General features: G+C 53.2%; 1 pseudogene; it reads right to left on the minus strand.

Annotated features, from left to right (window-relative positions):
• Positions 1–1,775: 1,775 nt before the first annotated feature.
• LOC102425920 lies at positions 1,776–12,296 on the minus strand (annotated as a pseudogene).
• Positions 12,297–14,585: the final 2,289 nt, after the last annotated feature.

Below are 14,585 nucleotides of genomic sequence, written 5' to 3' on the forward strand. Positions count from 1 at the left end.
GGCTGCTGAGCCAAGTGAGCCTCTGGTGGGTTGGGGTGTCTTCAAGTTTAGAGACTAAAGGAGGTGGTAGATATTTATCAAACTGCTAAGAGAAAATGACCCTGATCTGTCCTTAATAGGTAAACATCCACCCAGACGTGGCCAGTGTGCACAATGGTAAGAGCATCATCCCACACACCTGAAGGGGGTGCATTAGATTCCAAGTCTTGGGCATGTACCTGGGTTGCAGGTTGGATCCCTGGCCCCCATTGGGGTACATGGTGGAAGCATGCAGTTGATGTGTCTCTCTCACATCAATGTTTCTCTCCCTTCCCCTACCCATCCCCTACCTTCTCTGTGAAAATCATAGAAAAATATCCAAATATGAGGATCTATATCATAAAAGGCCTGTGGTCATGATGCTGTAATGGCGTCACGACCAAATGAGCAGCAGCTCTCGTGGCGGGCAGGGAAGGGCAAGAGCTACCAGCCTTGGAGAGCTAAGAGCAGCAATGGGCGGGGTGGCCAGCTGAGGCTGGAGGAAACGAGCTTCTTGTACATGATTTCATGTGCCCTCGGCCTCTAGTTAACAGTAAAAAGGAACCCCCCCCACTTCCCTGAGATAGGTCATCTGCCTGCACAGCTCACCCTTACTCATTCTTCTCTGTCTTTGCCTAGGATATTCCCACTGCCTTTGGGGCATGGTCTGTCCTTTCCAGGGGTTGGCAAAGCAGAACCCAAGAAAAGGCCCTGGTAGGAATTTGGGTTCTGTGTCTGCCTGAGAGGAGCTGGCCAGGGCTCTTCTGTCTCCACCCAGAGGTCTCTCCAGGCTGCTCTTCCCCATCCCCAAGTCACCTGACCCACTGCAGCTGCACCTCCTTCTGTATCTGGGGGCGCCTCCTGATTCTTTGGTTCCCCGGATTGGTTCATCTTTGGGAAGTCCTGCCTACAGCCATCCCACACACACCCCTGAGCCCCACTAGAATTGTTTGAGTCTCTGTTTTGGGATAATTTCCCACTTTGATTTAATTAAAAATAAAGCCCCCCTCCTTAGCCTCAGAACAGTATGCAAAGTTATGAATGAGGCTGTGACAGTTACAAGCACAGGGACACCTGTGTCTCAGTCATTGAGAAGCACTGTTGGGACCGAGACCTGGGGTGAGAGGAAGAACTGGAACCTTCCACGTGGTGCACATGCTGTTAAGTTGGCACTTCCCTACGTGGAGGTGCGCGGTCTCTGATGGAAGGTGCACTCAGGGAGAACAGGTGACTGAATTGCTTTAAAAGACCTGAGGCTGCTCCATAGGGTCTCTGTCATGTCACTTGAAAACCGCAGGCGTAGAAAAGATGGGAAATGGGGGTGGGGTTCACCTGGCAGGACAAGAACACGTCCCCATTCTGGGGACTAGGAGCCATGGAGAGACTCCGCTAGGGCAGGCCTGCCACCCAGGAGACCCTGAGTGGGTTTGAGCCTGGCTTCTCTCGCTGAGCTGAGCATGTTGTCAGGTTGGCCATGTTGCAGTGTGAATGACCTGCGTGTGGACACATCTGCTGGCTATTTGCTGCCCAGTGGGTGGCTATTGTGTGATTCTCAAAAAGAGACACAAAACTCAAAACCTCTTTTATTTAAAAAGAAAAACATATGGAGAATCTTTTAGGTTAAAACAATAACAACAACAACAGAAAACCCTACAGTATTCTCAAGGCTGCCTCAGGAGAAGATGTGAATCCTTCCACAGAGAGAGATGACTTCACATCTGCAGGAGGCCATTTGGACTAAACCCCACCTGGGCCCATTACTCCTTCCCTCTGTGGCTCTTCCTGTGGCCCTTCTTAGATCGATTTGAGTGGCACCTGCATCTGTGACTATGGTGATGACCTGGGGACTTGGAGCAGGAAGTGTGTGGTCTATCTCAGGATCTGCAGTGGTGACTTCTTAGACTCCTACGCTGATACCTCTCTGGAACACGAGGGGAAGGGCTCCTTGTCTTGAGACTGGGTCTCTGCCTACTGGGATCCCAGTACCCACTTCTTCTGTACCGCAGGGTGGGAGAGCGGTGGGGCTAGTCCAAGTTCCGGTAGCTTCTCCCCCGGTGATGGAGTGATGGTATCCTCTCCAACCTCACATCCTTTTCTTCCTGCTGTTCAGTAGACTTGACATCATCCATGTCCTGGTCCAGAGCACTAGCTGCAATTGCTCAGCTCCCTCGAACACATAGTCTTTCTGTTGCCAGGCCAGAATGACATCACGGATTCTCTCACTTTACAGAAGTGTATCAATGAACTCATCTACATGCATCAGTTCAAACTTTGCATTTCAGTTCTGGCTCCTAATTTTTCTGTTGACATTGCACAGAGGCTCCAAGTACTTTTAGGCATCAATTGCATTGCCTGTCAGCCTCATGGAAAGTGCTCCCAGCATGCAGGCAAACGGAAGTCTTCATTTTTTATAAACTCAACAATGATGTCCTTCTCCAGCTGAATCTGAAGCCATTTCAAGGTCAATCACAAAAAGGGAGACACTACCCACAAACCTTAATGCCATGACTTTATGGACCACAAGTCTGCATTCTTCATTTCCAAAATTTCTGATCAGTTCTTTTTTAGAGTTTCAATCTCTTTAGTAAAGTTCATGTTTTGTTCAGTGATTTGTTTTCTGAGTGCTCTGCATTTCCTGTCAGTATTTCCTCATATCTTGTGGAGTATTTTCAGAACTGCAATCGTGAAATCTCTGCCATTTATATCACACTAGAGGCCCGGTGCACAAAAATTTGTGCACTGGCGGGGGGGGGGTGTCCCTCAGCCCCACTTGTGCCCTCTCACAGTCTGGGACCCCTGGGGGGATAGCGACCTGCTGGCTTAGGCCCACTCCCGGATGGCAGAAGGCAAGCCCAATCCCTAGGTGCCTGCTCCTCAGCCTCTGGTCAGGTTCAGAGCAGGGCCAATTGGGGAGTTGGGGCGCCGCTCCCTGTCATGCACAGAGCAGGGCGGATCGGGAGGTCGCGATGCCACCCCCAGTCACACTCAGGGTAGGGCTGATCGGGGGGTTGGGGTGCAGCCCCCTGTCACACTCAGAGCAGGGCCAAGCAGGAGGTTGTGGCGCCACCCCTGTCACGCACAGAGCAGGGCCCATCCGGGGGTTGGAAAGCTCCCCCCTGTCATGCACAGAGTAGGGCCCATCCCAGAGTTGGGGTGCTGCCTCCTGTCACGCACAGAGAAGGGCCGATCAGGGGGTTGGGGAGCTCCCCCCTGTCACACGCAGATCCGAGAGTTGGGGCACTGCCCCCTGACACACTCAGGGCAGGGCCGATCCAGGAGTTGGGGTGCTGCCTCCTGTCAGGCACAGAGCAGGGCCAATCTGGGGGTTGTGGCGCCGCCCCCTGTCAGGCACAAAGCAGGGCCAATCTGGGGGTTGTGGCGCCGCCCCCTGTCATGCTGCTCCAGGGGCAGGGAGGCCTCGCGGCTCCGCTGATCCCAGGACCCTAAAGCCTTGTGGCTCTGCTGATCACAGGGCCTTGAGGCCATGTGACTCGTTAATCCCAGGGCGGTGAGGCCTCGCTGCTCAGCGGCTTCGGGGCTGTTTGGCTTCGCTCCACTGCTTGGAGCCTGCATTTGCAAATTAACCGCCATCTTTGTGGGCAGTTAATTTGCATATCGCCCTGATTAGCCCATGGGAAGCATAGCAGAGGTACGGTTAATTACACTTTTTGTCTTTTATTAAATAGGATATTTCCATGTGTTCCAGCTTACTTTCTGGGGATTTTTAATTGTCTTTCTTGTCATCCTCATTGCTGTGGCTTTCCATGGTATTGCTGTCCTTTTTGCTTACGCATTTATCTCTGAAGAGGTCTTCCTATTATTTTCCAGTAGAAGGCCCTGAATCGTAAGACTTTATACCTCTGTGGTCTCCCAATCTTGAACTTCTGTGGCTTCTGTAAGACAGCTGGGCTGCTTGTGGGTGCAGTTTGTTTTGCTCTTACCTTGACCTCTGACCTCCATGGGGTTCCACCCCAACCACCCCTCCTGGAGATCAGTCACAGAGGGAAACAGCGATTCTACTGCAACAGCTCTAGGTTTACAGATAACATGCTCCTGGATCCGACTCCAAGGGCAAGAGGCAAGTTTCAGGAGTCCAAGGGTGTGCAGGGCTCTGTGGTTCTGTTTCTTTGTCTGACACACCACCCTCGGCCCAACAGTGGAGAGCTGCACAGCAGAACCCCATGAAAGTGCTCTGTCAGGCGTCTGCTGGCACAATCAGTTTGCTTCCTCGACACTCTCTCTTTGAGGTGCTCCCCCCCTCCCCACTCCTACCACCCTGTGGCTCTCTGTTCTTCCCAGCCAAAGGGCTAAGCCACAAGTTCCCGGCTGCAGGGCTGCATCTAAGGGCCATCTCCCCATTTATTCCCGTTGCCCACCTTTATATGTTTTAGTGTGTGGATCTCTCAGGCATGCATCTGTGATGAGCAGGGATTTCTTTGTTGAATTATAGCTGATTAACTTGTTGAAGTTCCTGAGAGGAAAAGGTGCACTCTCACACTGCCATTCCTCTGACATCACCTCTGGGGAGGTGTCTTGAAGATGAGGGAAGAAGCTGAAGGTCAGGCACCTGACGTGAGTGACTGGGCAGGCAATAGACTAGTGGAGATGGAAGCGGGGCTGGCCTCACTGAACATGTCCTATGTGGTAGCAGGAAGCTGGTTATGTCAACCTTCCCTCGGGGAGGGTGGTGCTTTCTGGGCATCCTGAGAGGGTAGAGGGGCTGGAACTACAGAAGAGCTGCTGTCCCACAGAGAGTATAAAGTGACAAGAACAAGCCAGCAGTAAATGTGAGTGGGAGGGACGTGGGACGTGCAGCAAGCACCCACCATCTACTGCCCAGTGGCAGTCCTTTGTGCATGTGGCCTTCCTATCTTACAGGACTGAAGGCTCCCTGAGGGTGGGCAGGCCATTTCTTAACTCTCGGTCTCCTGTGACTAGGCTGGTACTGTGGACATGATAGCTGCTCTCAAATACTTGTTGAATGAAACCCAGAGGTGCTGGGTTATTGTGTAAGCCACTCCATCCTTTTAGGCTTCTGTTTCCTTTTCCCAAAATGGGGGAAATCACAAGGCTGTTGTGACGGCCGGGAAAGAGGGCAGATGGGAAAGCTCTATAAACTGTAAAAGATTTTGCAAACACAAAGTGTAAGTAAAGTCACTACATTGGATCTGTGGCTTTAACTACATGTCCCTGAAACTCTGTCCCAGCCAGAACCATTTGGTTGTGGAGCATCCCAGTCTGACACAGGAGGGGAAGGTGGGGGTGGGGGCACTAGGAAGCCCTGGCACAGCCCGAGTCCTGGCAGCACAGGGCACGAGGAAGGCGCCCGGCTCCATCACACTCTGCAGGGAGGAGCAGGCCTGGCTGTGGTGAAGATGAAAGAAAACCCTCACTTCAGAAGGCTCCCTAAGTAGCTGGTGCCTGCAGAGTGGGATCCTCTGTGCCAGGGGGACCCATAGCTCAGCCTGCCCCTGCCCTGCTCTGCCCTGGCCACCTTCAGGGGGAAGGGAATAGACTACCTGCAATGAGCGCTGTGGGGGCTGGCCCTCTGAGGTCCCAGCACGGACTCCTCCTCACCGTGGCCTTAGCCGCCCCAGAGCCCATGCTGCCTCCGGGCTTCCAGCAGCCACATGGTGCAGGTAAACACCAGCAGAAGCTCCCTCCCCTGTGGACACAGCATCCCCCACAGGCACCAATGCTGACTTTGGTCTGGGCAGGACTTCCTGGCAAAGAGCAGTGCTCTGCGAGTGGTGGGGTGGCGCCCTCTGCTGGCGGGAGGGCAGCAGTGCTGGAAAAGGCTCAGCAGCCTCAGTGTGTTTCCTCTCAGAACACATGGTCCCCTGACTTGGTGGTGAGTGCAGGGATACGTCTCACTTCGTACAGGAGATCCCTACGGGTTATGGCCAAGAGGCCTCTTCAGGACCTGCCACCGAAGGAACCCTGCTCGTCAGCAGGGCGTGAACCTTTTCACACGTGGGATCGTTTACCTGGATGCCCATCTACCCATAGGAAAATGTGCCGAGTTATTCCTGTGTGTTCACCAGTAGTTATGGGGCATTTCATACTCAGCTTGTTGCTCTGAGACTTGTGTTTCCACTCAACCCTGGGCCTCTGTCTCCTGCGTGTGGCCTGTGATACCTCTCCTGGGGTGTATTGTACAGTGTCCCCCAACCCATGCCTGTGGGAATAGTGACCGTGACCTTATTTGAGAATAGGGCCTTGGCAGATGTAATCAAGTTCAGAGGAGGGCTTGGATCAGGTGGGCCTTATCTGCAATGACAGGTGTTCTTCTAAGTGGGTCTTTGGACTCACACACATGCCATGAGACTGGGACTCAGGGGTGGGTGGGGGGATGGGTCTCCAAGCCATCGACCAAGGATAGCTGGCCGCCACCAGCAGCTGGGGTGAACCTCGACCGATTTTCTCTTGCAGCCCCAGAAGGAGCCCACCCTGCCCGCACCTTGATTTCTGGGGATGAGTATTTCACAGGCTGAGGTGGGAGCCCTGGAGGCTGGACGAGCTTCCGTGTGGAGAGCTCTGGTCACTGCCCACCTGCCTGGACCACAGTCTCCTAAGCTCCTGGAGACAAGTGCCGGAGGGGAAGGGACTCCCAGCCCATGTCCCCAGTCTGGGGGTTTGGAGCAGGAAGTGGGGGTATTTGGGGCACTGGCCTGCCCACATCCCTGGCTACCTCCCACCTTGCCGACTGGTGGGCCATGGCTGACTTCTGCCCGGGGGCCTGGGGACCAGTGTGCAGGGCTGTGCAACGGAGAGGCAAGAGCACACACACTGCCCTTGGTGAGGATGGCAGGGCCGGTGCAACACAGGGTCAGGGAGAAAAGCCAGATGGCACGAGGCAGCCCCTAAATTCAGCAGCAAGAAAACAGACCCAGAGAGGGAAATGGCTTTCCACAAACTCATCCACTCAGGGCAGGTCACACCTGGAAGCCTGAGCACAGCCCACTGTTTCCTTCTGTCCCTCATTTCCCGCCCAGCAGAGGGGGAGGCAGAGCTGACTGGGTGGACTGTGCTCTCTCCTCAGTCCACCAGCTCAGGTGCCTGGCGAGGGCTTTGTCTTTGGCCATAAGGAAGAGAAATGAGTGCAGACCAGCCCCACTCAAAGCCCTTGCAGCCACCTAGACCCTTCTCTTGATCTGGGAAAGGGGGTGGTGGGAGGGAACGAGTGAGGCAGGCCAGGGGAACTCAACGCTGAGGCTATGCAGGGGGTGGCCACCCACCACTTTTCCCTTCAGGCTGTCCACGCTGAGCAGCGTGCCAGCTGGGCTTCCCTTTGGCAATGCAACCAGTCCTTTCCCACCACAAGGGGGGTGGGCAGAGCCCATGGAAGCCCAGTTCTGACCCTGCTCTGGTGACTGTCACCTTCTGCTAGCACCTCCCAGGCTGGAGCAGCCTAGTGCACGTGTCACAGAAGACAGGAGAAGAACCAAGCAACACTTAGAGAGATGGAGTTACATTTATTATTACACACTGGCCCAGAGAAAAATGTCTCTAGAATTCTGGGCAAGTCACTCAGAAAGTTTCTTGTATTGCTACCTTTTGAGCCTCCTTGTCTCCCAAATATAAGGTTTTCTGCCCCGCTTTGCAAGTTCTTAAAGAGCCCCTATGTGCTGGGTCTTTGAGATCTCAACCAAAGACTTGGCCTGGTGCCAGCACTGATATCTTTGTCTGGGGAAGATGGATTCTTCATTCCCCACTGGTTTTATGTACATAAGTCAAATCATTGACTCTTTTGGGTCATTGTTGGGGAGGGAGTTATATTGAGCCCTGAGGACTATAAGCTTAATGGAATTAATTCTCTGCCAAATAAAGTCAGTGGGCTTGCTTATAAAATAAGGGCCAGGAATGAGGGCCAGGAATAATCTCTAGAGGGTCCAAAGAGTCCTGTACTCTAGTAAGTCGGATGTGATAGTAAGTCGGGTGTGATGAAGACACTTCAGGATCCCATTGACCTTGATTTTCAGGTAGGAGTCAGTCCTTGGGTGGCAAATTTATCTAAACAGAGTCACCAGGTTGGAAGGGATGGACCAGATCAGAAGTTGATACAGGCAGAGCATCTTGGACGTGCTTCTGGACTGCTTTCTGGGGGGACTGTAAAGCCTGTAAGAAGTCGAGTAAAGATTGGTTATGGATTTCAGCTTTTTTAGATTGGGCAGGTCAGGGTCTGAAAAATCACTAGAATCTGTAGAGGCCCCACTGGTTTTAGGGCAGCCTCCCAGGCTCTTTGTCTGTGGCCCGGTTCCCTCTTGCTTCTGTGGAGTCCCCTTACCTTGTAAATAGCATTATGTACATGAGCCGTTGCAAATGTGTACCTGCTATCAGTATAAATTGTTACTGATTTTTCTTTTGCCCACAGGAGAGCCTGAATCTGGGTGACTCGAGTGGTTGACACCCAGCACTCCAGTGTGTTCTGGGGTAAAGCCTCGACTGCATGTGAAGCATTATTTCCTACCCTATGGTTAACTTATTTGCTTTTTTGATAAGCATAGCTGTGGCTGCTACTGCCCGGAGGCAAGTAGGTCACCCAAATATAAAGAGGTCAAGTCTTTTGGACAAATAGGCTACTGGTCTTTTCTAGGGGCTGAGACTTTGTGTGAGTACCTCTTTGGCTATGCCCCTTGTCTTACATACCTAGAGGTGGAAATACTTATTTATATCTGGTAGTTCTAGTTGGCCTATTGTCCTTGCTCTCCTCATGTCTGTCTAACTTCCCAATATATTACCTCAAGGATCCTGGCACTGAATTCTTTTAGAGAAAATGGACGTTGAATTTCTTCTGTAATTACTTCGTGCTCAGGCGGGTCAGAGGTTCTCCCAGAGTCAAGGGATCCTTGCTGTTTGTCAGAGGGATGATGAGGCCTGGGCACAGGAGGAGGTGGGCTTGTGACCTGGCAGAGACAAACTGTAACAGATGGTCCAGTGGAAGGAAAAGAAAACATTTTAGTTTTAATAACCTCTATAGAAATATAACTTTTATCCTTAAAATTACCTCTATGTTTATCAAAAGAGCCAAATCAAGACCAATTTTTCTATTGTATTTAATTTGGCCTAATTGTTTACACAAACACGACAATAATGGTAAGTGACTACCTTAGCCAGAATTTCACGATTGAATCTTAGTGTGCCCCATAGGGCCAGGAAGCCAAGCCATACAGCTGCTTATTAGCTAAGTGGGCTGATTTCCTCCGTGATAGAGAGGAAATATCTCTGAGAAAAATAACCCAGCAGCACGGCTTAAGACTTTTGCAGATTATCAGGGGTTCAGCCTTTAATAAATCAAACGTTTAGCCAGATGAACCAACAAAAATGTAGAATTAATCAAAGTAGCTTTCCCTTTTACACAGGCTTTCACACTTATATTTATACACCAGACAATCTGAGCTTTTTACTTTACCAGATATTTACTCAGAGTTTATACAGTCCATCTGATTCCTCATTAATTGCCTGAGGAAGCTGTATGGCTTCCGGGGAGGTGACCAAGCTCCCCCTTCCACTCACTTGGAGTGGGCCTGATTGATAGGGGTCCCTACCAAACCGATTCTGTCGACAGGTCCAGAGGTGTCTGTCGACTCTCTCCAGATGCTGTCCAGGTCCTGGGCTGAGGTCTGGGAATGCCTAGAGTACCCCAGTTTAATTCTGCTCAGATCAGCAGTGTGTGTGCCATCCGGAGGCCTGTGTGGTGCCCACGGGCCCCAAACGTCGTCCAATCATCGGAGGCCAAAAGGCCAAACATGGGTTGGTTTTCTCGGTCAGGAAACCAATAATGTTACAAAAGACCGTAGAAGAACCAAGCAATGCTTAGAGAGATGGAGTTACATTTATTAGCACGCGTGGGCCCAGAATTCTAGAGACATTTCTCTCTGGGCCTGCGCATAATAATAAATGTAACTCCATCTCTCTAAGCGTTGCTTGGTTCTTCTCCAGTCTTCTGTAACACAGGCATTTCCTACGTGGAGGCCACCAGGAGAAGAGGAGAGGGAAGGAGGGCATGTGGAAGGTGAGTCAGGGTTCAGACCCAGGCCACCAGACTGTGGCAGGCAGCGTCAGTCTGCAGGATGGCTCAGCAGCCCAGGAGACGCCTCCACCTGCCAACTCCCTGGCCCATGAAGAAACCTGGATGCTCAGCCTGCCAGAGACACAGCCTGCTTTTTTACATGCCAGTCAGGAGTCATATACCCTGGGAGTTTGACCAGGAAGACCTGCGGTCACTAATACAACAGGCACCATGTATCACCTGCTTCCCATGTGCCAGGCACTATGCTAGAAACTGCAGGTGCAATTGCAAAAGAACAAAACAAAAACAACCCCCCACTTATTCAATTCTCAAAGCAATCTTGCAAGGTTGTATTCAAACAACCTTCAACAGGTAAGGCAAGTGAGGCCACAGTCCAGCAGGTCACACATCTAGAGAGTGGCAGGTAGGGGTTGAACCCACAGCTGCCCGGCTCTGCAGCTGTCTTTCACAGCACCCGGCCCCTCTCTGCATCGTTCTACATCTTTGATACCATCTTCATGAGTGCACCCTCCCTGGCCACCCAGAGGGCCCCTCTGTGACACCCTCTCCCAGCATCAACACTCAGGGAGTGTAGGCATGGGCAGGGGCATGGTTGTGAATCCCACTTCTTCAGGCCTGCTCGGGGGTGTCAGATTAGTGGGGTGAGCACACTGGGAAGAGGGAGGGAGGTGGCTCTCAGGAGGGAGCCTCAGCATCCACAACCAGCTCCTACAGCGAGGCTGCTTTGGTCTCACTGAGGCTGAAAAGGACCAGTGACCTCTGGGCACTTGGTGGTGATGCAGATTCTCAGGGAGCCCCACCCCAGAGCCCCTGAGCCAGAAACCCAGGACCATCCTGTGTCCAGGCAGCCCAGGTGAGCGTGAGAGAGGCCGCAGTCTGAGAAGCATGCATCAAACCATGAACATGAGGGCGGGGCTTTGGTTTGTCTCCAGCTCCCGGCGCACAGTGCTCTGTAGTCTGAAACAGAAATGATGGGAGGCAGAGACCATGTACATACTGCCTTCAGGACCGCCCACTTGACTAGGCACCTAGCGAGTATGTGACAAAACTTGCCGATGAACTGGTTTCTTCGTTTTTTGGGGGGATGCAGGCATCATGCGTGCTGCCTAACACAGAGGACACACTCAATACATATCTACTGAACAAATAGTCTGTATTCCGTGTCACCAGGCTCTACTAATGCAGGCCAGAGAATTCGCTATGTGGCCGGAGAAAGTTCCACTGTGTATGCTTAAGGGGAAGGAGAAAATTACTAAATCCTCCAAGGGTCTCAACTGTCAGGCAGTGACTTCAGCCAGTGCACGGAGGCAACAGCTCAGTAACAGGTGCACGTGCAGCTTCAGGAAAGCTACATGGAGACACGAGGGTTTCCTAATGCCGCTGACATCCACGGGTCAGAGCTGCAGAGCAGCGCTCTGCAAATTCGCGCTGCGGGCCGACTCCAGCTCGCCACCCTTCTTTTGTTTTTGTTAATCCTGACCCAAGAATATTTTTTCATTGATTTTTATAGAAAGTGGAAGGGGTTAAGGCAGGGGCATAGAGAGAGAAACATCAGTGTGAGAGAGACACAATGACTGGTTGCCTCCTGCACATGCCCTGACCAAGACTGGTGGATCGAGCTTGCAACTGAGGCACATGCCCTTGACTGGAATCGAACTTGAGACCCTTCAGTCCACGGGCTGAAGCTCTAACCACTGATCCAAACCGGCTAGGACTTGCCACTCATTTTTGTATGGCCTGTGAGCTAAGCAGTCTTTACATTTTTTAATGATTAAAACAAAATATTTTTAAAGAACAGACTTTTGTGAAAACTCTATAGAATTCAAAGGACAGTGTCCACAAATAAAGTGTCATTGGAGCAAAGCCCTGACCGTTTATTGACAGATGGCCTAGGACCGCCTCCTGCCCAGTGGCAGTGAAGAGTAACTGCACAGAGACTGCACGGCTCAGGCCCTCCACGTTGGCCTTTCTGCCCACTCCCTGCACAGATGGAGAGAACAGCCTCCAGGTCTGGGCGGGCTGCCAGCACAGTCACTTTCTGGCTAGTGGTTATGTCCCCCATCCAAGCCAGCTCTGCAGCCAGGTGGTGCCAGCCCCACCCCATCCCTCTCCGTGACTTTGCTGTCCAGGTCTCCCCTCTGGTCCAGATCCATCTGAGGGGAGAGAGGAAAGAGCGCTCCCAGGCCTCACATAGCGAAGGGGGAGCCTGGTCACGCTCCTCCAGGAACTCCTCCAGGGTCACCATCCTCTGCTCTGGGAGAGCCAGGGCCACCCCCAGGCCTGGGGCTGGGCAACACCCCTCTTCTGGATGCTTCCTGGTGGAGAGGCCCATTCTGGGTGACAGGTACTCCTGGAGGCCGAGGGTAGTGTGTCCTGGGGTGCTGGCATCACGAGGCGGGGCAGAGTGCTGTGTCCCTGCTGGGCATCAGGTCCTCACTGCTCTTGGGTTTGTGGTGGAGCCGGTCGGGTCGGAGGAACCTGGTGTCAGGGCGAGGGGACACAGAGGGACACACGTCAGCCTCTCACTCTCACGCACCTGCCTCCAGTGGGCTCTGTGCTGCCTCCGGCTCAGGGAACACAGGGAGCCCTGCTGGGGAGCCCAGAGCACACTTCTCCCAGGCTGGCACTGGGATGTCAAGGACATGCTGGGATTCTCTAGAAGTTCACAGTGGGGTTTAAAAACAAAATAACGTGGGAGGGAAGTGCAGAGCTCCTGCTAAAGCTGAAATTAGCAACAGCTGTGAGGCAACTCCCTCCTTAGCCCTTGGGACAGCGTAGACAGACCATCTTCTGCACCATTAACAAACTTAAACGCTGTAAAGGAATCACACTCACCCGTGTCCTCTGACCACGATGGACCGGAACTCCCAGCACTGTCCCCATCCGGAAGCTGCAGGAACTCAGGCTCGGAGGATGAGTGGCTCACCCAGGTGCCCAGAGCCGGTCAGTGAGGAGAAGGGATCTGGACCCAAATCCTTGAAAATTCCCAGGCCTGAGCCTGAAACTGCATGATGTGTCCTATGGAGGCAAACCCCTCATGCTGTGAAGAACTTGCTAATTGTCTTCTTTAAATCACAGAAATAACACAAACACACAGCCCAGATCCAAGGGCACTGGAAAGTGCCCAGAAGGAAAGCCGACTTACCCTTCAGGCCCCGAGGTGAGCTGTCACTGGACACATTACTATGGCTCTCCGAGCTACCTGGCCCGGACCCTGAGAGGAAAAGACAACCCTTAACCCAAAGGGCCGATGACCCACTCTAGCCCAGACTAAGCCCTACAGTCTGACAACAAGGACATAACAGAGCGATTCTACCACAGCTTAGGGGAGCGCCCCCAGGAGCACAGACCTGAATTCTGGAGACGCCCCAGGAGGGTCCCGCCTCCCCTGAGTGCCAGGCCCCGTGCACAGTGGGCATGGGCTGTGCGGGATGACAGCCTGTGCTTCTGTGTCTGTGAGGTCTGGGGCTGGGCTCAAACAATTTTGTTAACAAAGGAAACTTCACGCAGAACTCCGGTACCGACCAAACAGGGCGGCTCTGGGAAAGTGAAGGGTGTGGAGCCCACCCTTACTACACATGGAGCTTTCTAGACCACGTGGAAACACCCTGCCTAGACCAGGACAGTGGCACCTGGTGAGGGTGGGAGGCAGCACAGGGCAGAGTATGTGCGCCCACGGGTGGACAATGAAGCCTGTGCCCGCTCCAGGGCCCACTTCCCCTCGGTGGTCCGAGGGGGCGGGTGCTGGGGTCTCAGGAGGAAAGAACGTGCTGGCTTTCCGTGGCTGTTTGCTGTCCTTCAGCTCCTTCTCTTTTTTGTCTCAAATTGACATCTGCCCCAAAGGGAAAAGAAACGGACCTCCCCCATGACAAGTGTGGGGCAGCTGCCCTCCTGGCTGCAGTGTGTGCCCACCTGACCGTGTCTAGGGCAGCCCTCCCTGCCTCCCTAGGATCACAGGGGGAGCACCTGCTGCAGGGTGGGCGGCACCACCTGGCCAGGGCAGGCAGTCCCTTCCAGGCCTGCAAACCTCCCCTCCTGGTCCAAGCCCCCAGCACACCCAGTCCCACGGTGCCAACCCCCCACCTGCAACTCCCCCCAAGTATCATCAGGGCTGGTCCCACTGCACAGTCATGGCTGGGGACAGGGACTGTGTGACCGTCATCCCTGCACACAGCTGGTGTTGAGCTGAACTGCACTGAGAACCGGGGACACACTAGTAGCGGCTCTGCTTCCGCCCCCCAAGCAGTCTGCTCTGGACTCACTGGGGCACAGGGCACCCAGGTCCCCAGCACCGGCACGCTCCCCAAATAGCAGGCATCAGAACAAGCCTGTTAGCAGCGGGGTTTAGGGGTGAACCAACAAGTACTTGGTTTCCGTGAAGAGCACAGAAGCAGAACGAGCCCCCTCTCTGAGAAGGAAAAACTTGAACAAAAAAACCCACCTTCCTCTTGGAAAAGGACGTGTCACTGAAAGGCAACTGTGATACAGCTCAGCGGCTCCCAAAGCCTCCGTCCATTCCAGCCCTGCTCTGCCC

This window comes from Myotis lucifugus, unplaced genomic scaffold (genome assembly GCF_000147115.1).
Source record: "Myotis lucifugus unplaced genomic scaffold, Myoluc2.0 scaffold_453, whole genome shotgun sequence".
NCBI lineage: Eukaryota > Metazoa > Chordata > Mammalia > Chiroptera > Vespertilionidae > Myotis > Myotis lucifugus.